The sequence below is a fragment of the Apodemus sylvaticus genome, chromosome 2 (genome assembly GCF_947179515.1).
Source record: "Apodemus sylvaticus chromosome 2, mApoSyl1.1, whole genome shotgun sequence".
Classification (NCBI taxonomy): Eukaryota; Metazoa; Chordata; class Mammalia; order Rodentia; family Muridae; genus Apodemus; species Apodemus sylvaticus.
This window is the reverse complement of record NC_067473.1, coordinates 114,217,340-114,242,274: the sequence shown is the minus strand read 5'-3', so window position 1 is coordinate 114,242,274 and position 24,935 is coordinate 114,217,340. Positions and strand designations below refer to the sequence as shown.

General features: G+C 38.3%; 1 protein-coding gene across 7 annotated transcripts in view; it reads right to left on the bottom strand.

Annotated features, from left to right (window-relative positions):
* Znf638 (zinc finger protein 638) overlaps nt 1-24,935 on the bottom strand; it is a 126,655-nt gene that overhangs the window by 60,236 nt on the left and 41,484 nt on the right. The window lies entirely within an intron of this gene.

Sequence of the window (24,935 nt, the reverse complement as noted above, 5' to 3'; positions counted from 1 at the left end):
ATTGGTCCTCACAACCTTTTAACAGATTCAAACAACACTATGTCCTACAAGTCCCAGACATTAAATTTCCTAAACAGGGTTACCAACCAACTCGGCACATTGCTACACTACCAAGTCTAATCAACTTCAGAGAGAAGCAGTACTTCAGCTCTCCTTCAGGACCAAGGACAGCAGCAAATGAAGGTGGCCTTCCTCTTCATGTATTTAAAGATATATTTTGTTGTTTTAAAATATATTCATGTGTTTAATTATGTACATGTAAGTTTGAATGCATGAGCTAGAGGTATCAGATCCTCCTGAACTAGTTACAGGTGTTTTTGAGTTGCCCCACATGGGTGTTGGAAAAACCTCTCCAGCTAGTTTTATTAGGGTCTGGGGATTAAACCCAAGTCCTCATGCTTTAGTTATGACTGCTTGTAAGATAAAATATTTTGGGGTAAAACTCTATTTATTGCCGGGCAGTTGTGGCTCACGCCTTTAACCCCAGCACTTGGGAGGCAGAGACAGGCAGATTTCTGAGTTTGAGGCCAGCCTGGTTTACAGAGTGAGTTCCAGGATAGCCAGGGCTATACAGAGAAACCCTGTCTCAAAAAACAAAAACAAAAACAAAACCCTCTATTTGGCTAACATTCTCCCTCATCACATCCACATCCAACCATTTTGCATGCTGCCAACATACGCTTTCCCAGAGCTGAGACCTAATAATCACTCAACCATTGACCTACAGCTCGCCATACACTCCATTTCTTTAATTTTTGTAAAAGGACATTTTTACCACATTATTTCCTTGTTCAAACACGTAAGAAGATACCATCCTTCTATTTCCTAGCTCTTTTTTTTTTTTTTTTTAATTTGGTTTTTTTTCAAGACAGGGTTTCTCTGTATAGCCCTGGCTGTCCTGGAGCTCACTCTGTAGACCAGGCTGGCCTTGAACTCAGAAATCCGCCTGCCCCTGCCTCCCAGAGTGCTGGGATTACAGGCGTGCGCCACCACTGCCCAGCTTTTAAAAAGGTTTTTTGTTTTTTTTTTTTGGATTTGGTTCTTTTATAGACAGGGTTTCTCTGTGTAGCCCTGGCTGTCCTGGAAGTCACTCTGTAGACCAGGCTGGCCTCGAACTCAGAGATCCACCTGCCTCTGCCTCCCAGAGTGCTGGGATTACAGGCATGCGCCACCACCGCCCCGGCTTATTTCCTAGCTCTTTATGTGTAATGCCCAACCAATCTAGCCAATCTCTTATATACTTTTGTAATTTACCAGGCATTTATTCCAACTAGGCCTTTCTTTTCCCATTAAAACAACCAACCTGCCATGGGTAGTAACTTTTTTGATTTTTATACCTATTGTGCATAGTTAGTTTCCACCAAATTTCCCTTGACCTCTGAAGCTGAGTTGTCCTCAATCATTCTTCACCAAATCCATTTCCTGTCTTTTTGAGGGAGGGATTCACAGTGTAGTTCTGACTGGTCTCAAACTTAGAGACCTGTCTGCCTCACAACTGCTGGGATTAAAGACCTCACAAGCGTATTTTTCAACAAAGGGTCTCTCCTGAACCTGGACTTCACCACTGTGGCTTGCTACTGTTTCGCCTTCCCTACCTCTGGGTTTTATAAGTGTATTCTGTTGTACCTGGGTTCTGTGGATTAAATTTAGGTCCTCATACTTCATCTAAAAGCACTTTTACTGACTGAACCATCTTCCCAGCCCCTATTCTGACTCTATACCAATTTCTCTAGTTGATAAAAATTGCTTTTGCACAAACTCTTTCAAATACCAGCTCTTCCCCCAAGTAAAAAACAAATTGTAGAGATTTATCAGCCATCTAATTGCTGTCTGCAACTATGAACAATTTTAAGCTGAAAAGAACTACACTTAAGTTCTTTAAAAGCAAAAACCTATATATTCCCTAAAGTACCTAGCATTCTGGCCTTACAGTGATATGAATAATATATTCACAGAATACAGACAGTGGCCATTTTACTGTCTTCAAGACTTCTCATTAAAAATTAAGGTATGCCCCTTAATGAAGAAAACACACCTTCTGGAGCTCAAGAGATGGCTCAACATTTAAGAGCACTGGCTGCTCCTCTAAAGGACCCTAATTCTCAGAATTCGAATACATATCAGCTCATAACTGTCTACAACTCAAGTCCAGGGGATCTGATACCCTCTTCTGCCCTTCACAGATGCAAGCAAAACACCCTGACACAAAATAAAACTAAATCTTAAAGAAAGAAAAGAAACAAAACCTGAATTTAAGAATGATACTGATAATGATACTGATAGCCAGGCAGTGATGGCATACATCTTTAATCCCAGCACTTGGGAGGCAGAGGCAGGCGGGCTTCTGTGTTTGAGGTCAGCCTGGTCTAGAGTGAGTTCCAGGACAGGCAGGGCTATACAGAGAGACCCTGTCTCAAAAAATAAATAAATAAATAAATAAATAAATAAATAAATAAATAAATAAATAAATAAAAAGATACTAATAAACCTGAAAACAATGTAACAAAAGCAGGAAGCAAAAGACAAAATATATTGGCATTAACATCAAGAAAATAGCTAAATAAGTAAGATAGCCATTATAACCTTTCAAACTTTCATTCTAAAGCTCTGGTCATAAAGAGGTTTCTTCACCTATGGATAGCCAACTTATGAAATTGTTGAACAACCTAGAAAAACTAACCTAAGTTGAGCTCTGAACTTTTAATTAACTTCTTTGAATACAATTTGAGGGTGTGTGTGTGGGGGGGTCAAGACAGGATTACTCTGTGTAACAGATCTGTCTGGGAGCTCATTTTGTACACCAGACTGGCCTTGAATTCACAGATATCTGATTGCTTTAGCCTCCTGAGTGCTGGGATTAAGGTATGTACTACAACATGTACTACCACGCCCAGCATACTTTTCTTAAGTTTTAATTCCTAGTTATGTATCTAATGCAAATCTTTCCTAGTAAAATCACTGCCAAAGCAGCCAGAGTGGTGCATGCCTATAGTCCCAACTACTTAGGAGGAGGCTGAAATAAAAATCACTTGATCCCAGTAGTTTTAAGGGCAACACAAGATTCATCTGAGTATGGTCGTTCATATCTGCTTTCCTTAAACTCAAAGACTAGAGCCAGGAGAACTGGGACAAATTCAAGGCCATTCTAGGCTACAATGAGCTCTAGGCTAATCAAAAATACACAGTATAAACTTGCCACACTAGATAGATAACAGAGCCACCACCAGAGTAGAATGAAATTTTGTTTTCTATTTGTGTATATGCAATTAGAAGAGGATTTATATATTCTATTATTATTATTATTATTATTATTATTATTATCATTATTATTATATTTTTTAAAACAGGGTTTTTCTGTGTATTCCTGTCTGTCTCTGTAGACCAGCCTGGCCTGGAACTCACTGAGATCCGCCTGCCTCTGCCTCCTGAGTGCTGGGATTAAAGGCATACAATACCACTACCCAGCTCATCAAATGTTATTCTTAAGCCTATTTGTTTATGTATATGTGTGTCTGGCTCTGTGCATATGACTGCAGGTGCCCAAGGAGGGTAGAAGGAGGCATCAAATCTGCTGGAACTGCAGGTAGATATGAGTTACCCAGTATGGCTACTGGAAACTAAACTCATATAGTTTGAAAGAGCAGCAAGTGCCCTTAACCACTAAGCCAACAAAAATCTCTTCAGTGAACAAAGTACTATTCTTAAGGGTCTCCAACTACTCTATCCCCAGCCTATTTGCTGTTTTCAACTAATATTTTAATCTCTATTTAACACTTTTCATAACAGAGCATTTAACGGTAAATCACTTTAATTGTTTTATTTTGATAAACACCAATCTTAAATTCTGTCCAATGTCATTTAAAAACAGAAACATATTACTCTGAAACAAAAATTTTGTGTATCATAAAGCAAAATTCTTTTAGAAACTAGTAGTAATGTCAATGAGAAAGCTCCGTAACTAAGGCACTTGCTGCCAAGCCTTACAATTTAAGTTTAATCCCCGGAGTTTATAGGGTAGACAAAGAGCGCTAACTCCTTAATGTTATCTTCTGACCTCCACGCAGACCCTGTGGCACACTCACCCACAAAAATATGCACAAAATAGATACATTTTAAAAGAGAAACAGAAAGAAAAATAAAGAAAAGAAACCAATAGCAGAAATTGGTTTCTTGGCATAAGCATGAAGAAATGGCTTAACAGATTAAAAAAATATTACCATTAGATCACATCCCATTAAGTCTTTCTGAAATGTCCATTTCCATTGAAAACCAAGAACTGCCTATTATCTTAACATCTTTTAGGAGGAGGAAGACCTTATTTTCTTTGTAAGTATCAATAAATCTGAAATTTCTTAGTATCTAGAACAATCACCAAAAGTTAGCCAGCCAGATCATGAGGACTCCACTGCACTGATTATGAAAGAATTTACATACAACTACACACTAAGGGCAGTGAGATTGCTCATGGGTAAAGGTGCTTGTCATACAAATCTTATAACCTGAGTTCGATCCTCAGAATCCACATAAAAGGAGAAGTAGAGAAAACTAACTCCACAAAGCTGGCCACTGGCCTCTACCTGCATGATTTGGCACAGGTGTATCCACAAACATATATATATGCATATATACACACATACATATATACATGCATGCTAATATATTAAATTTTTAAAACCTTGCACTTCAGACTTTATAGTGTCATGGTTTACAATGCTGTTTAATACTCATTTCTCTTTACATAAACAAAATCCCCAAAACCAAGATACCCAGTTTACAGATTAATCCTTAAAACACAGCTAAAAAGTAACTACATCTCAACCGAATCTATATCCCTGCCCTCATTGTTCTTTTCATGCTGCATCCCAGATACATACAGTAAGTTTATCTTATAGCTTGTTTCTAATTATTTTTTTTAAAAATGATCTTTACCGCCAAGCCATGCCTTTAATCCCTGTACTTGGGAGGCAGAGGCAGAGGATTTCTGAATTCAAGGCCAGCCTGGTCTACAGAGTGAGATCCAGGACAGCCAGGGCTATACAGAAACCCTAAAGTTCTTTACCCTCCACTAAAAGCAAGAAAAAAGAAAAATAAAAAAAACAAGCAACCAACCAAACAAAAAAACACCCTATAAACAATACCCAAATAAACGTTTTCTATGAACTCATCACATTCTTTGTTAGGTCTATTCTCCCTATATTATTATATGCTGTTCTGTTAGAACACATTTGCAGAATATATCAGTTAACTTTGGCACTTAGAAACACAGCTAAGACAACAGTCAGTTAAAACAGTCCAATTGTTCATTTAATCACAAAATTAATATGCATTCTGTGCTTTCTTCCATCTGTTGATATCTCCTATCATGAAAACAAACCCATGTCAGTCAACTCTTTACTGACACTAGTTCTATTATGCTGTGTCTCACAAAAGAGGTGCAATCACAATTTATGTGTCACAAGTGTGGCTTAGGTAAGCTCCACATCAGATGCCAAACTACCAAACTGTGTCATGTATATGGACATGGTCAAGCAAACACAATCAGAAGCACTAATTAGCATCATTAAAAGTAGCACTGACTTTTCTGATACTTGAAAAGATAGATGAATATCATGGCTTCAGATACAACATTTAAAAACCAAAGATGGGGGCTAGAGAGCGATGCTGTGGCTGTTAACAGCATTTGCTGTTCTTTCTAAGGACCAGGTTTGGTCCCCAGCATCCAGGTGAGGTAGGTCACAAACACTTAAAATTCTACCTTCAGAGGATCTGATGTCCTTCCCTGGCAGTTTCAGGCACCTGTACATACATGACATGCGGACACACACATAAACAGATCCTTAAAAAAAATCTTAAACCAAAGATCAATTGCTACTATGCAATGCTAGGAACAAATCGCCAAAAGATCACATATTAACCACCTCAATAGCAGTAGTCTAACAGTTATTATTGCCAGGAAAACAGCTTTTTGAAAAAAATAAGTATAAAAAACAGATAACTTTATTTTTTAGGAATATATTCTATAAAATAAATCTCCACAGTATAGCATTAATTTGATTATAAAAGATGCTCTCCTCAACACAGGCAGATAGTCTCACCTACCTTGCCACCTTAATGAACATAATATACAAGGGCTGGGAAAATTAATCAGTAAGTATGAGGCCCTGGGTTTGATTCCCAAAGCTGGGTATAGTTGTGCACTGGGGAGAAAGAGGCATACAGATCTTTGGGGGCTCACTGGCCAATCAGCCTAGCCTACTTATTAAGTTCAAAACAGTAAGAGACAAGGTCTCCAAACAAAAAAATTGGGCTGGAGAGGTAACTTAATCATGTTAAGAGGGCTTGTTGCACTACATTAACATAAGGACCTGAGTTCAAATTCCCCCAGACTAACAGAAAAAGTGGGGCATCCTAGTCGTGCTTCAGGGGATAGAGACAGCAGCATCAATGGAACTTGCTGGCCACTAGCTTACCTTGTGAGACCCCACTTTATAGTGGGAATAAATTGCAGAGTGATAAAATAGGACACAAAAAGGTAGACAGTACCATAAGAACATCCAAGGTTGATGTCTGACCTCCATAGAAACATGCACATGTGAACAAACATACAGACACACAAATGGGTTAGCTCAAGAGAAACTACTGGATCCATGCTAGAATAAAGAAATCATCCATGGGATTACTTAGTTATAACTATAACTCAAATGCTGTTGAGAACTCTATTTACCACCTTACTAAGAAAGCACAAGCACTAAAACAAGACAAAGCCACCACAATGCAGAAAAGTAAGACCAAAGGTACAACAACACTGAAGGTTTGGATATCGAATTCAATGTGCTTCTGAAATATAACTCTATCCTTGTCCAATCTTGTGGTTAAATGCTTCTCTAAAGTAGGATATGGGTCAAAAAATTGTTTCCATCTGTCTAAAGCAGATCCCAACATCTTAAAATAAGAACATTTAAGTATTGTGCTTTAACGTGTCAAATACCTTAAGATATACAAGAGCATATATATATATATATACATATATATGTATATATACGTATATATATATGTGTGTATATATATATGGAGAGAGAGAGAGAGAGTCCTTAAAGTGTCAAAAACCTTAAGATGCTTAAGAGCATATAGAGCATGGTTTTCAACCTATGGGCCCTTGCATATTAGGTATTAATAATTCGTAACAGTGGTAAAATTATAGTTATAAAGTAGCAATAACAAATTTAAGGTGGGGGGTCACCACATGAGGAATTGTATTAAATGGTCACAGCATTAGGAAGGTGGAGAAGCATTGATATAAAATATCTTTATTTTAAGGAGGGAAGAACATTACTTATGGTTACAAAACACAAGAGTAACAGTAGAGAAAACCAGTTATTTATAAATGGTAATGGTTTAAAAACACTAAGAGGGCATGGGAACATTTCAAGTAGTACATCTTTTGTATGGTTTTGGCCTTGGGAGACATGTGAAATTAAATCAATGAGGATGGAAAGGAAAGAAGTATCCTTATCTAAACTAAAAAGAAACTGGTCTAACCATAATTTACACAATCAATCCACTTAAGGGGAAAAAATTAATGCAAGTAAATTACAAATCTATTATTCAATTTAAATATGCTCAGTTTTGGGAGAGCTGAAGGAAAGAGAACAAAACTGTCTTGTTTTCAGTGATAAGGAAGAAACAATTCCATATCACTGAATATGGAAACAGTTTATTATTATTATTGAATTGAGCAAATACATGCTTTCATTGTGTTGGGAATCAGGACTCTTGTGGAAGAAAAGCCATACAAATAGAAAATAGAAAGAAGAAATGATAAACTGAACAGTAATGAAGTACAAAATACATCTATACAATAAATTAGCTGAGGGGAGGGGAGGGGAAGAGGAAGGGATGGGAGGGGAAGGGAGGAGGGGAGGGGAGGGGAGGGGAGGGGAGGGGAGGGGAGGGGAGGGGAAGGAAGGGAAGGGAAGGGAAGGGAAGGGAAGGGAAGGGAAGGGAAGGGAAGGGAAGGGAAGGGAAGGGAAGGGAAGGGAAGGGAAGGGAAGGGAAGGGAAGGGAAGGGAAGGGTCCTGAGTGCTGAGCACCAACTGAGAACTGCAGAGGAAAGGTAGAAGAGAAAAGTTATCAGTTTTAAACAATCAGTAAAAAACACCTTAAACAAGAATGCAAGTGTTATACCCAGCATGACTGGGTGATGTACAGGACATTTCTGTGTCTTCAAATGTCTCTCCACAGCCAACTACTTAACCTACATATGATGAAACAGCATCACCCATGAAGAGTGGTGGACATATGCAAGTCAGATCTTACGCATAATCACTATGTTTAATTAAGAATACCAGACAAAAAAGAAATAGTATATGAAATAAAAAATAAGAAATAGTATACGAAAGTATTCCAGATTAACCAAGTATAAATAGACATGACAATTACATACAGTATCTGGTCCAAGACCCATCCTATATTTCATGATGGGAAAAAAAAAGTCCATAGAGTGCACTAATGGGTGAAGCAACAAAGTAATTGTACTATAATATACATGTTAAATATTTAGAGATAAAGGAGTACAAAATTTATTGTCAAATAGTAACTGAGAAAATTCATTTTCCTGTCACTCGAGAATTTAAATTCACACAATATTAATGATTTAACATTTTATAACCAACAGTAGACCATATAACTTAATTGTATCTTAGGTCAAAAGATTACAAATAAATAAAACAAGAGACAAAAAATTGCAATATAATAAAGAGCATTAGCAGCAAAGCTGTATTTGGCCCTCTTTTTTCTACATCATGTACTCTCCTTAACAACTGACTGTTAGTCGGCCAATTACAAAATTCATAATAATCTAATCTTTGGGGAAATTTCCACTGATTTAAACATACCCACCCAGGCTAGGAGGAGTGCCAATTACTGACTTCATACAAAGTTGGTTTACTCCCCTAAGTAAAACTTAACACTATCAACTAACTAGAGAGGCAGCATAGAAAACTGTCTAAAAATCTAATCCCTAATAAAAAGAATTTTGACCCTATATTTAGTGTTTTGATACTGATTCTGCTGTTTATTAACAATGTGGCCTTAAGCAAGCATAATGTGATTTAAAATGGAAATTTTAAAAAAATACTTAAGGATGGCTCAACAAGTAAGAGCCCTTGCTGCTCTTACATTAGACCCAGGTTTTGGTTCCAGGCATCCAAATAGTGGCTCAGAACTGTCAGTAACTCCTTTTCCAAGGATCCAATGCTCTTTTATGTCCCCCTCAGACACTGCATACGCCTGGACCACAAACATACATTCAGGCATTCATATGCATAAATAAAAATTTAAAACCCTCAAGAATAGTCTGTGATGATTAATTAAAATTACAGCTCCTGTCATGCAACAGGCACTCAACATTTAGGTAAGCAAACGAAATGTTCCTAAGCAGATAGGTGTTCTTTTATTAAACTTTTACAAAGACATAGGTAACTCTTGAAAGAACTGTGTTGGAAACAGTTATATGCTTCTACCTTTCTCTCAGTAGTTCCTCAAGTGAGGTCTAGCAGTTCCTAAGTAATTTTAAAACACATATTTATTCATTTGGAGATGAGGGGGTGTGGGTGTCATGCAGCATTAGTAGAGATCTGAAGAAAACTTGGGGAAGTGTGCAATCTCTAAGGTGGGTTCTGGAGATCAAAGTTGTCAGGTTTGGCAGCAAGCAGTTTTACCCACTAAATACATATTTAGAGTTACATCAAAATACATAGATTCAAATGTTGATGAAGTAAGGCATTACTTATCTATTATTTAATATTTATGAAACAAAGTGCTTCTTGGATAAATAAAGAGCAGCTGAGGAACTTATAAATGAACTTAAGGGATATAACAAGCAATTACAATAATAAACCAGGTACAAATCTTATTTAGATCCTGACTTCAATAAATTTAATAACTGTATGTATGGTAGAGGGGAAATTTCAATATTGTCTTGAATAGCCAATAAAGAAATCTTTATTAACAATTTAATTTAAAAGCTTAATCTGGTAGCAGGCATCTGTAAACAAGTATTTGGGAGGCTGAAGCATGGGGACTTAAGAGCCAATATGAGTTACCTTGTTTTGAAATACAAAAATAAAACTCAAAAGAAAAAATTGGCAATTTTCACTAACAAACAACTTTAAAAACTACTTGAAAGTTTAATTTCAAAAAGTATGAAAATAAAAATATAAAGACAATTCAGGACTAGTACATGAGCAGAGTTTGACTTAGAAAGACTGAGAAATAATCAAAATATTTACTATCCAAGTCATCACTAAGCTCCCATATGTACCCTTGGAGCTATCACTATGTTCCCTATCCTTGTCAATCCAAAACTTACTATTCTTGATTCTCACTGTGGCTTTGAGTTTTAATTCTACACTTCACCTTCTCTCAAGATTATTTCCACTATTCTCTTCTGATTTTCTATATATTTTCCTCCCACTTTTATTTTCAACCACAAACAATGGAAGAAATTTAGAATAAAACCTTGGATATAAATGAGAGCTTATTTTTAGTCACAGCAAATGTTTTATTTGCTAACCTATTAACTATCACATTTCAATATTCATTAGTTTCTTGTAAACACAGCCCAAACAGTATTACCTATATTGGAAGCACTATTTCTTAGTATATTATAGCATTTCATTAAGAAACTGGACAGACAGCCGGGTGGTGGTGGCACACGCCTGTAATCCCAGCACTCTGAGTTTGAGGCCAGCCTGGTGTACAGAGTGAGTTCCAGGACAGCCAGGGCTATACAGAGAAACCCTGTCTCGAAAAAAACCAAATACAAAAAACCAAAAAACCAAAAAAAAAAAAAAAAAAAGAAAAGAAGAAGAAGAAAAAGAAACTAGACAGACTTATTCAAATCATCATCAATGACAAGGCACAGTGAATTATATATAAAAACCTACCCAGGCTCTTAGACCTATGGGTTGAGTTCATATATTCAATATTGGAGCATCTAATACATACCAGTTACTCAGACACAAAGACTAACATAATTGTTTAATTGCCACAAAGCAGGAATCATGCCTGAAATCCTAGCACTTGGGAGTTATAGTTCTACCTCTGCCTCCAACTCCAAGGTCACCCTGATCTAACTTACACAATGAGTTCCAGGCTAGTCTGTGCTACCTAGCAAGATTTTATAAATAAATAATCAACAAATTATTACACTAAATTCTGGTTAAGTGCAATGAAAGTCATATATAAAATTTATAGATGCAAAATATTTTCAAGTTTCAATTCTATTAATCTAAATTCTGTTTTTTAATTAAGAGGAAGTATCCTCTTAATTAAATCCATAGGCTACAACTTTCTATCAGATGTTACCTAGTCTAGCTAGATTTTGAAATAAGTAAAATTTGAAATAAATAATTAAGAAACATCTATATGGATAGGAGCATTCCATACTGGATCTCAATATACTAAAAGAAAGCTCAAACAAGTAGTGCAAGTCTACAAATAAGAAAACTAAAAGTTCAGAAAGACTAAAACAACTAAAGTCTCACACATAATAATAAGAGAAAAATGGACTTGAGTCCATAACTTCTGGCTCCAAAACCTATTCTCTGCCCATTAGACTCATCATCTTTGTTTATTACATAAAAACCAAAATTTCAGAGATCTTAAAACACTCTTACAACATCCAGAAAATGACTGTGAGAACCTTTTTTAGAACTAGAATTTATGGTAAGAGCACACTCCATAACAAATGCAAAAAACTACAATGTATTCAATGTACACAAGAATACATTTTGAAACCTGTTACTCAAAACAAATGAAAGAGATTTTTGTAATTTCTTTCAACTGTTTTATCTTTACCCATTGGTTCCAACACAAATGATAAGGCAGGGAATAGCCTAGCATATTTTAGTACATTATATTTTGGATTCCACAAATATAAAAGTACACATAACAGAATATGGAAATATAAAAGACAAATTTTGTAAAGCAGAATGCAGCATGAGCCCATTAAATCTTAAGTGTATAATCATTAATAACATTTTGGAAAACTGGAATAAACAACTTTATTTTTCTGTTAACATCCTTATATTAATTTTTCTTGTAATCTTTTTCCAGCCTGTCATTTTAAATTTCTAAACTTAAGTAGTAAAATGCACAACTCCCTTTAAAACCAAGTTAACCCTTCATACACAAAATGACGAAAGGGAGAATTTCATGTATTAACAATTTCAAAACCAGTTAGGAAAGATGACTCCACATGGTCGGGTGGATCCAGAAGCTTTTCTTCAGAACTTTTCACACTGAGTGTTCCTTCCAGAATTCCCAAACTGCCAAAGGGTAATTTTAATATGAAATAGCTCGAGGCTACAATCATTGTCAAGCTCAAAGATTTTGTAATACTGAGACTCCCTCATAGGCAATTACTCCAAACAACAAAGGACGTCTGAAACATCCTCGGGGATGAGAGTCAGTGGTACAGACCTCTCTGCTCTTCCCCAAGCTAGGAACCACACCAACACAAGCAGGCATCCCCACATCAGTGTTCACGACTCCTCTAAGAATATGGAAGTGTCACCGCCATTTTCGACGACATCCCGGGGCCGACAATCTCGGCTTCGGTGCTCACTGGGGCGCTTGGCCCACAACACCCCGCATACCCCGCACTTAGCCCCCTGCAAGGACACTCTTCCAGCCCGGCTAAGGGCGCACGCGGCCCACAGGGATCCGAAAGGCGCTCGGGCACGCGGCGGTCTCCCCGCTAGCTGTCAGGCCTGAGGAGCGGCAGACCCGCGGCGCTGAGGAAGGGGCGGTCGGACTCCCGAAGGGCGCCGCCCGCTCCTCCGCAAAGCAGCGGCATCGAGCGGCTGCGCCCAGCGGCAATGCGCCGCTTCGGCGCGGTCAGCGAGTGGCGAGGGGAGCAGGCCACGACCGAGGCCCACCCGGGGTCCCCTCAACTCCGCCCGCCCCGCCGCCGCCATCTTGTACGCAGCGGCTGCGACACATACAATAGTCGCCCGCGACCTCACAGGGATCGCTCGGGGTCTGCGCTAAGGACCTCTGCCTTCCAGTCCCCGGCTCCCCGCAAGGCAGTGGCCCTACCTATGCCTACCGACTAACAGGTGGATCCCATCCGTGCCCCACACAGTTTAGCACTCGGCCTCCAGTCACCGCGACGAAGCTGCTACCGCCTCCATGGGGCTACACGCATGCGCATCTTCGCCTAAGCCCTTGCCCGCTCACCGCGCCTGCGTGCCTCAAGCTTGGCGTTCTCTTAGAAACGCTGTCGTGGGCAATGCTGCCCTCTCCCAGAAGGGGGCGATCGTCAGCTATGGCTTCTGGCCCTACATCTGCAGCGGTCTGGGTAGCATCACTCAAGATTTTAGAACCTGCAAACCTTGCCGGTCTTGTCCTTTTCTCTTCCATGAAGCCTTCGCTGATTACTATTACCTCAGTATCACAAAATAACATTCACTTATTAGCATAATGATTTAAATATGCTACGTATTCTCGCCTTTACCGCTCACCCACTCCCCTCCCCCAAAGGTTTGGAACACCCTATGTAGCTCCAGGCTGATTTAGAAGCTGCATAGATCCCACCTGCTTCTGCCTTCCAACTGTTGGAATTATAGGCGTATGCCTCCACACCGGATTTGTCTCCCACCTCTTAAATGGGAAATTAGACTGTGCTGTGTTGCTACAGGCCTTTAATCTAGGCACTTGACAGGCAAGAGGCAAGCAGTTTTCTGGTCTACAGAAGATATTCCAGAACAACCAAAGCTATACATCCCCGTCTGAAACAACTCAAGATAGATAGATAGATAGATAGATAGATAGATAGATAGATAGATAGATAGATAGATAGCATAAAATGGGAAATTAGAATGGAATAAAAGTTTAAGTCAAGGGCTGGAGAGATGGCTCAACAGTTAAGAGCACTGACTGCTCTTCCAGGGGTCCTGAGTTCAATTCACAGCAACCACATGGTGGCTTACAACCATCTGTAATGGGATCTGATGACCTCTTCTGGTGTATCTGAAGATAGCTACAGTGTACTCATATGTAAAATAAATTAATTCTTTTTTTAAAAAAAGTTTAAATCAAAAGACTAATATTGAAAATCCTTGCATGCCTTTAATCCCAGCACTTAGGAGGCAGAGGCAGGTGGATTTCTGAGTTAGAGGCCAGCCTGGTCTACAAAGTGAGTTCCAGGATAGCCACTATAGCTGGGACATTTCACAGCTATAGAGAAAAACCCTGTCTCAAAAACACAGAACAAAACAAAAATCCTTTCGTGTCATTTCAGAATTAAAAAACAAAAAACAAAAAACAAACAAACAAACAAAAAACTACCTGGGTAGTAAGCATCTATAATCCTGATTGATTTTACCCATGAAAAACATTGGGTTAAGAAAATTTTTAAACTGTTTCTTCAATATTCTAACTTCTTAAGTTGACTCAGTTATACCAATATAAACAGTTCAATCAAAATTAAAGGACTACCTCCTTGGTGAAATTTTTAGGAGTCCAGTGGTACGGAACATGCAGAGATATTCCTTCCAAGGTGAAAAATAATTTATTGCACCTGGCTTCTCCCACCATCCAGAAAGAAGCACAACATTTAATGGGTCTATTTGGACTCTAGGATGTGCTACAATCCAGAAAGGACTTGTAATGCTGCAGCTGTCCACTTCTTGGTGGTGCAAGCATAATGTGCAGAACTGCTGGTGAACCAGGTCCCAGACTTCTCTCCCTCAGTCAACAGGTCATAGGAAACACCCCATAAGGCTATAGGCACTGCTTGGCAGCAGACAGCAAGCCCAATTGGTCCAGCCTCAAGGATTGGTCCAGCCAGGGCTTTGGTTATGCTCTGCGCTTTCCCATCACATAGAGACTGGACAGCAAATCATAAAACTAGCTTTCCCAGAATTTAGTCAATATCTCAATTTTCTTTGTGCCCCACCCCAGACAGGCAGAAGCAATTTTAAGTGAACGATGGCCTTATTCCCAAGAGGTGGGTGGGTGGGTTTTTGGTCATTCCATGGGTGAAGGAAGTTTGTCATCATTAAAGGGGGTATTGGTCACAAGTTGTAAATTGTCTTGATTAGGAAGAAAACAAAGTATAGGAGGTTAGATTCAAGAATCTCCTCTTTTTCTTTTTCTCTTTCTTTCTCTCCAATCTTGTGTTATGGGAAAGGGGGGAGAAGGGATGAAAAGAAAAAACGGGGGATAGAGGAATAATAGGATAAAAGAGTAGATTATTAGATCAACTTTTTTTTTTTTTTTTGGTTTTTTTGGATTTGGTTTTTTCAAGACAGGCTTTCTCTGTTTTGCCCTGGCTGTCCTGGAACTAACTTTGTAGACTAGGCTGGCCTCGAACTTAGAAATCCATCTTCCTCTGCCTCCCAGAGTGCTAGGATTATAGGCATGCACCATCACCTGAATCAACTTTTAAAATAAAGAACATCAACAGGCTAAAAATTTAGATTGGCATGGAGTTTTAATATTGGTAGAAATTTAAGGTTATATTCCATTACATATTTGTAATGTACTATATATATGTTTTGACTCCTGTTTAAGATATTGTACCATTGCAACTCATTTTAAAATGTGATGTAAAGTTCTAGTCCTTTAAACCTGCTATCATGTCAGACAGTAGTGGTGCACACATTTAATCCCAGCACTTGGGAGGCAGAGACAGGTATCAGGAGTTATAATAGGACAAGCTAATATACTAGCAGGTGATCATCCTGAAATGGCCTACTTCAGATTGTTATATAATCTGCGACATGTGAGCTCTCATTAAGCAAGGCTGTGAGAGACTAATTTTAGGAAAGATGCCTGCTATTAATATGCTTTTCCTGTTATTATTAAACATATATAATAATCAATAAGTAATAGCACACCCCCTTGGAGCAGATCTCTGCAGATCCACAAAGATGTACTGCCTTATAGTGATGCTATGTAGACAAATAGATGACTTAAGTTTTAATGATGATCCTATAAGAATTCCTAAAATTATATCTGCTATTATTAAGCTCTTTTATAGTGGGACTGCTATTAAGTCCTTTTCTGACAGTCAAAACTGCAATGAGAACTCTGCCAGTCTCCCAAGTGTCACCAGTTAATTGTTCTTAGATGGCAGCCAGACTTTCTCCTACTCAGAGCACATTCCAAGAGGTTGTAAAACAATTAACCAAAGGTCATAAAAAAGGAACAAACAATTTATTATAGGTACTAGGACTGAAGATAAAATATTGACTGGGTTTATCTATACAAAACTTATAACTTAGTTATGGTTTAAACCTTAGGTGAACCTGTAGAGCTCAGACAGGTGATAAATGTTTAGCTAGATAATTACTCATAATAGATATGCATGTAAACATTCTCTGCAGTAAACTTCTATTTTGATTCATGATTTGATTTTTGTCTGAACTTGTAATGAACTTTGTAACATGTGATCATGTATTCTGAAAGATGTGTAAGAACTGAAGACAAAAGAGAAGCTCTCTCTCTCTCTCTCACATTTTACCTTTCCCCACTAGAAGAATCTTCCCCTTTCCCTGTTTAGTATCTTTCTGCTTTTCCCCTTAGCTAGCTAGCTTTCTTTCTTTCTTTCTTTCTTTCTTTCTTTCTTTCTTTCTTTCTTTCTTTCTTTCTTTATTTATTTATTTATTTATTTATTTTGGCTTTTTGAAACAGGGTTTCTCTGTGTAGCCCTGGCTGTCCTGGAACTCACTCTGTAGACCAGGCAGGCCTCGAACACAGAAATCTGCCTGCCTCTGCCTCCCAAGTGCAGGGATTACACCCGGCTCTTAGCTAGCTTTCAAAGAAAACTTTTTACAACTTAGTAATAAACTCATTAACCACTTCTCTAAGTGTTCCATTTTTCTCCCTGCAAATTTTGACTAGGTTAAAAGTTAGAGCGCAGCAGTTCCTGCAGTACAAAGGCAGTTTACTTAATCCTTTACGGTTTGGGGAAGCAATGCTAAATGCCAGAAACTGCAGTTTCAGGCCTCCGAGGATAATAGAAGACAAGTCAGCTAGAGTAGCATAGTAACTTAGATTTAGAGAAGTAAACTTTTTATTATACAGCAACCCCAAATATCTCATAAGATAAAGTCTTACCCAGAATCTCTTAAGACCAAGTCTTACCCCGTTCAGGTCAGCCTGGTCTACAGAGTGAGTTCCAGGACCAGCCAGGGCTACACAGAGAAACCCCGTCTCAAAAAACAAACAAACAAACAAACAAACAAACAAACAACCTACTATTACAAACTGTTTAGGATAACTAAGAAAGCTAGCAGTCAATCAAACTTGTGGTCATCATGAATACTAGTTTATTTACTTACAGAAATAAGTTTTATTTAGCCTTCTGTAGATGTTTCAAAGTTACAGATAGTAAATAGCTAGAAACAAGCAATGTTTGCCTATTCAGATATACCTCAGACAGACGGTATTTAAACACTTCGGAGATATATAGAATATAGCATTTATGATGTTTTATTAATAAAAGGCTTTTTGTGACAATGAGACACATCTGCTCCTGGAAGCAGCCCAATAATATTTCAAACAAGATGATGAGTGTCAAAGAACCTCCACATGGAATTTGCTTCAAATGTGGCAAAGCTAGACCCTGAGCAAAAGCTCTCTTGCCTTAACAGCCAACTGTCCAAAATTTGAATAAGAAAAACACATAAGGAGATGACTGAAGAACTTTGCCAAGACAAGGTAGGCCAGTCTTCATAATCTCTGATTTACAAAAGTCCGTCGGATATTCTGGGCCAATACAAAGTTGGATGCTCAAATGTTGCAGAAGAAGGTTGAGTGGCTGTCTAGGCAGCCAGAAGTCTCTGTCATTTCAATAGTTTGGAAGCTACTTCTTTGTACTTCCTGTTTACTCAGGTAATATTTATACTTCTCAGGTCTCTAATGGGATCGAAGACTGCATAGTTATAGTCAGACATGATGCTTAAGTTGTTTAGGATTTAAGAAAATGTTATAAAGCCTAAAATTATGTTTTTAGGTTGATAAATTCAAGTTAATAATAGAAAGTGATTTAGGTATAGAACTTCAGACTTGCCAAGATAGAATAGATAATACAGTACTTTCACCAAGGTTGACAAATACATATTGACTAGACATAGTGAATGTAATTCTTACCTAATAGTTCTCATAATAGTTCTTATTCTTTATAGTACATTTTTGTTAGAAAATGGGGGGATCTTGGGAGATTCTTTTTATAGGATGTTTCTCTGTCCTTCACCTGCCCAAGACAGGTCTGATTAGCTTTTTTCTTTTAAAGATTTATTTATTTTATTTATATGAGTACACTGTAGCTGTCTTCAGGCACACCAGAAATGTGCATCAGATCTCATTACAGATAGTTGTGAGCCACCATGTGGTTGCCGGGAATTGAACTCAAGACCTTTGGAAGAGCAGTCAGTGCTCTTACCCACTGAGCCATATCACCAGCCCCCCTGATTAGATTTAATAAAAATCTGATAGCCAATAGCTAGGCAGGAAGTGGAGGGTGGGAGAAAGGCATAGTGGGAAAAAATGAGAAGAAAGGATTTAGCAAGTGTATACTGTGAACACAAGCAAAGAATAGACCAGATCATGGTAGGATATAGGCAGAATTAATCAGGTTAGAGGAGCTGGGAGGTAGCCCAAAGTTGAATGCCTAAGCTTTTAAAATATATAACAATCTCCATGTCTTTTTTTTTTTTTATGGCTGGAAGGTCCATAGAAGTTAGCAACACATTTTGTCTGTCTCTGTGTGTGCATGTGTCCAGGCACATGTGCGGAGGTCAGAAGACAGTATGCAGATGCTTTGACTGTTAGTTAGTACCAGGGTATTTTTATTGGTATTTTTTTTTAAATAGTTGTTTATTAGCAGTTTTCTCCAAAAGTTTTACAATATTTATTTTGATAAATGTTTCTCAATCTTCTACAATCAACTTAATCATTAATATTTTTCTGAAAAGTATTCACTTCACTTAGGTCTTTAAAACATTTCTCCATAGTTAACCAAAGTAACCCTTTAAGTTCATCTCTTTTATGATTTTTTTTTTTGGTTTTTTTTTTTTTTTTTGAGACAGGGTTTCTCTGTATAACCCTGCTGTCCTGGAACTCACTCTGTAGACCAGGCTGGCCTGAAACTCAGAAATCTACCTGCCTCTGCCTCCAGAGTGCTGGGGTTAAAGGCCTGTGCCACCACTGCCCTGCGGACTTTTTTTTCTTGTATGCCAATTACTTATATGTCGGTATCATCACACCACTTTATCCCCTTCTAATATGCTTACAATTAATTTCTGCTTTATGTTTATGTGAGAGTTCCTGCATGCCTGTGCTCTCAGAGGCCAAAAGAGGACATCAGATCCTCTGGAATTGTAATTACAGAGGGTTGTGACCTACCATGTGGATGTCGGAAACAGAATCATAGTCTGATACAAGAGAAGCCAGTGCTCTTAATAGCTGAGCTGTCTCTCCAGCCCCCTATCATTAATTTCTGGAATGTTCTCCATAAATAGAAGTTCCATGAAATCAGAAGTATTTGTGTTTTTTGTGTTTTCCTCACTTTATGCCAAGGCAGTAGAATTAGTAAATATTTGTTGAAATAAGGAATGACTGCCTGGTAAAAATGCATTATGTAGGTGCACATGTGTGTATGTATCTTTGTGTAATCATTGAGCATAATTTCATATCTACTACCCATGGTCTTTTCCTCACTTAAAAACTTCCATTTCAGTCAGGTGAGGTTGCGGGGGGAGGCGCACACAACTAAAATCCAACTCAGAAGAAGGCTGAGGTAGAAGGATCTGGACTCAAAGATCAGTCTGGGATATACAATGACTTTTGGGCCAATCTGGGTCAAAGGGCAAGACTCCACCTCACATCATTTGTTTATAAAAACTTTTCTCATATCTAGTGACTTGATTGTCTTTTATCAGAAGATAATTCATCTTTTAATGTTTATTTTTATTATTTTAAATTTGTGTATGTGTGTGTAGGATGGTGAGCACATGAATGCAGATGGCTAAGGAGGCATCAAATCTCTCTGGAGCTAGAGAGCTCTCTGGAGGTATAAGTCACCTGATCTAAATATTGAGAACTGAGCTACAAGAACAACAATACACACTTTACCCAAAGGCATGACTCCTGCCTAGAAGATAATTTATTATACAACGAATATTTGCGGGTGAAATGGCTCAGCAGTGAAGAGCACCCACTGCACTTCTGGAGGTCATGAGTTCAAATCTCAGCAACCACTTGGTGGCTCACAACCATCTCATAATGAGAAACAAATAAAGAACCTATGGGTTGGAGAGAGCGGGACTGGGAGAAAGGGAAGGTGCAGGGGAAATAAAAAAAATAAAATTAAAAAAAAACTTAAAAAAAAGTTATTTATTTTCCATAGTGTTGATTGTATAATGGTGTACATAGCTGCCTTCCAAAGAATATTTATCTTTTGCTAAATGTTACATTTAGTTTCTCTTCTCTAATATTTTCTGTGCCTCTGCCATTATAAATTTTAAAATTTCATGCAATCAAATCTTTGAGACAGTTCCAGTATCAAATTTTTCCTTCATGACTTCTGAGCTTTTTGTAGTCTAACAAGCCTCACCCTATCCCTCAAGTGATGGTTTGCATAGTAATGGCCCCCGTGTATTTAAATGCTTGGTCAGGAAGTGGCATTGTTTGAGAAGGATTAAGAGGATTAAGTGGAGGAAATACTCCACTTAATCCATTGGCAACTCCATTGGTTGGGCTTTGGGATTTCAAAAGGGCGAAGCAGGCAGAGCATGTTTCACACTCCTTCTCTAAAGGCCTATGGATCAGAATGTGCCTCTCAGCTACAGCTCCAGCCCCTACCTGTGTGCCTCCATGTTCTTTGCCACGATGATAATAAACCAAACCTCTGAAACTGTAACTAAGCCCTAAATACTTTTTCTTTTCTAAGAGACTTCTTCACCTGGCTGCGGCCATGCTCCCTGACACCCTCCTCTCTGTGGCCATGGTCACTGCCATGCTAATAATGGACAAAACCACTGAAACTGTAGGCAAGCCCTCACCTGCTTAATTAAATTCTTTTATAAGAGTTGGCTTAGTCATTGTGTCTCTTCGCAGCAATAGAATAGTAACTAAGACAACTTACAAGAACAAATACCCAGAAATTACATAAAATTCTCCAAATATTTCTAAATTTGTATTTACCTTAGGTACCTTTAATTAAGCTCGATACAGTCTTAAATCATCTGAAAGCCTCAGAGGGGAATCAGACTCAGGAGCCACAAAACATTTTAGTCAACAATATATTGCAGGATGTTTGATCACATTGTGAATCCCAAGACTGTGTTATTACTAGGAAAAAAATTCTTAGTTGTGGTGTGGTTCAACCTTAGCACACACCTTTAATTCAAGAGCTTTCTGCTTGAATACTGTAAACAAGATTAAATAAGGTCAACCATAGGTCAGGAGCCAGAACAAGCAACCAGTTGATAGGAAGTGAACATAGGATTATTAAGACATCTGAGTTCAAGGCCAGCCTGGTCTACAGAGTGAGTTCCAGGACAGCCAGGGCTACACAGAGAAACCCTGTGTCGAAAAACCAACCAACCAACCAAACAAACAAACAAACAAAAAACCATAGGATTATTAAGACAAAAGCAGAGTAAGAGGGAGTTGGGAGTAGGATAGATAGGAGCACAGGAAGTAGAGGGAGGGGCATTAAACTGAAAGGAGGTTTTATTAGATGATATAAGAGAGGGGCATTCCTTCTAGAACATCAGATGAGGGAGAAAGTCAGCTGTGTATTTTCTCTTCCTCTCTGAGCGTGCAGGCTTTCACCTTAGCATCTGACTCCTGAGTCTTCACTGGTTAAAACTGAACAATTGAGATTTTGTTAGAAAACAACAACAGTAAGTCATGCTTGTGGCACTGGATGTGAAAACTTTCTGTCTCATAGTAGCAAGGTAATCGTCTTAGGGTTTCTATTGCTGTGAAGAGACACCATGATCATGGCAACTCTTATAAAAAAAATTAATCTGGGTCTGGTTAATAGGTCAGGGATTTAGTCTGTCATCATGGTGGGAAGCATGGTTGGCACATAGGCAGACATGGTGCTGGAGAAGGATCTGAGAATTCTACCTCTGAATCAGCAAGCAGCAGGAAAAGAGACACACTGGGCCTTGGCTTGAGTATCTGAAACCTCAAAACTCATGACCAGTGACTTACTTCCTCCACCAAGGCCACACCTCCTAGTAGTCCCACTCCCTATGACCCTATTGGGACCATTTTCATTCAAATCACCAAAGTAGTTATATAACATCATCAAGGACATATGACTTGTATTTGCAGTGAACACCTATGGTGTAAACAACCTATGACTCTGCTAGCCTTTTAATAGTATGCAAACTTATGTACAACACATGAGTGACAACAATGACAAGTGATTAACATTGTTTGATATATTTACTCTACTATGTTTGTTAGTATTATTTTATGTGTTTTATTTTTTTAGACTGGGTTTCATCTGTAGTTCAGATTGGCCTCAAATTCATAATTCTCCAGCCTCAGCCTTCCAAGTGTTGGAACTGCAGGCATGTATCACCATTATTAGCTCTATCACCATTATTAAGGATACACCCAACTTATAAAAAAGTTTACCATCTGAGAGCATTCCATGACACGGCAGCAGCAGTCTTGTGTTTATTTAGCACTTCTCATGTATCTAACAGACACTTAAGTTGACTGATACTATGTAGTTTTGTGAAAATATATTCTGTTTTTTGCACAGTGATAAAATTTCTTAGAAATTTTCTGGGCTGGGGAGGTGGCTCAGGGGTTAAGAGCACTGACTGCTCTCCCAAAGGTCCTGAATTCAATTCCCAGCAACCACATGGTGGCTCACAACCATCTGTAATGGGATCCGATGCCCTCTTCTGGTGTGTCTGAAGACAGAGTCAGTGTACTGACATATAATAAATAAATAAATAAATAAATCTTAAAAAAAAAAAAAGAAATTTTCTGTTATTAAGCAATGACTGTATCTTACTTCTGGAGGTCAAGGTGTCAATGGGTTTGGTTCCTCTGAGGCCTTTGTCCTTAGTTCTCACTATTTTTTCACTTGGCCTCTTCTCTATTCACAGAATCCCTAGTATCTCTTTCTTTCTACAAGACCACCAATAATGTTGATTTAGAGCCCCATCTTTATTAATTCATTTAACTTTAAACCCTCTTGTAAAAACTTAGTTTACAAGTGTAGCAACTTTCTAGAGAGCACTAGAGTTGACTTCAACAAATAAATACAGGTGAATATGTAAATAGGTAAGAACACAATTTAATTATAACATAGACTACTGTAAGGGCTTTAGCAATGGAAGGTTTAAGACAAAGAAGTAACACAGCTGAGCCAATATTATAGTGAGTATTTATTCTATGCAAGTATTCTATGCACTGCAAGAGAGGGTAACAAACAAAATGAAGTTCTCACCCTCAACGAATTTACCTTAAGTGGTACAAAATAATAAATAAATAAATATATAATGTTATGATATAAAATATAGATAATTTTCCATTTCCAAAAGAAAATGGGAAATAAAAAAAGGAAATAATGAACAAAGAGTTCATTTTTTAAAAGATTTATTTATTGTTTATATATGAGTACACTGTGCTCTCTTCAGACACACCAGAAGAGGGCATCAGATCCCATTACAGATGGTAGTGAGCCACCATGTGGTCGCTGGGAATTGAACTCAGGACCTCTGGAAGAGCAGCCAGTCCTCTTAACCACTGAGCCACCTCTCCAGCTCAGGGAATTTCTTATATAGGGGACTCAAGGAAGCCCTCTCTGAGGAGGCTGCATCTGAGAAGAGATATAAAGGAAGCCATGCAGACATCTAGAAGAAGAGTTTTGGAGCTAAAGAAGCATCAAGTGCAAAGGCACAGTAATGGGACTCACTAGGAAGTCAGTTCAGTTGAGAAAGAGTGGAGAGGAAAGAGGAGGTAGGATCCTATAGCATAGAGAACATTTGACCTATAACCTTTTAGGACACTTGCAGTGACATAGACATTGAGTGAAACACTGGAATCACAAGTCATCTCTCTACCTCACTTTATCTTAAATGCATTGGAGTTCAGCTTTCTAATATGCAAATGGTAAAATGAGGAAAAATAAATTAGTTCGCTTATAAAATTTGTGTCTGAAAATCTGTAAACTTAAAGATGGCCATAAAGACTTAAGCTGGTCAAAAGAAAAACGTTTTCCCACAGACTCTTAAATTCCATGATAATCCCAGTTGTTTAATTGTTTGTTTGTTTGTTTTTATTTATTATTTGTAAGTACACTGTAGCTATCTTCAGGCACACCAGAAGAGGGCATCAGACCTCATTACGGATGGTTGGGAGCCACCATGTGGTTGCTGGGATTTGAACTCAGGACCTTCGGAAGAGCAGTCAGTGCTCTTAACCACTGAGCCATCTCTCCAGCCCAATAATCCCAGTTTTATGCTTCAAGTTTCCTTGAAAACTTCTTCAATAAATCCTATTTTTATCTAAAAACAACTGTCAGTAATCTCTGCTGTGCAATGTGTATGAAGTGCACCTGTCCTAGTTAGCTTCAACTATCCATAGAACACTGAAGAGTTAATGACCTAAAAGTCTCAGATGGACTGAGACGCTCTGAACAGGACAGCTGACTTCACTGATAAAATCTGTGGGCTCTTAGGTTTCAGCACTCTTCTGCTAAGAGGATCACAATACCTCTTTGGAGTGGTTATCAACCTCTGAGACTGAAGGGGAACTAGCCTGCAGAAGAATCTTCTACAAGTCCCCTTGTGCCTTATTTACAGAAAAAAGCCAAGCACCCCTCTGCTCCTATTCCATGTCATGTAAGTACAGTCTCCACTTCTGCAAAGAGACCGTGGCTCTTCAGT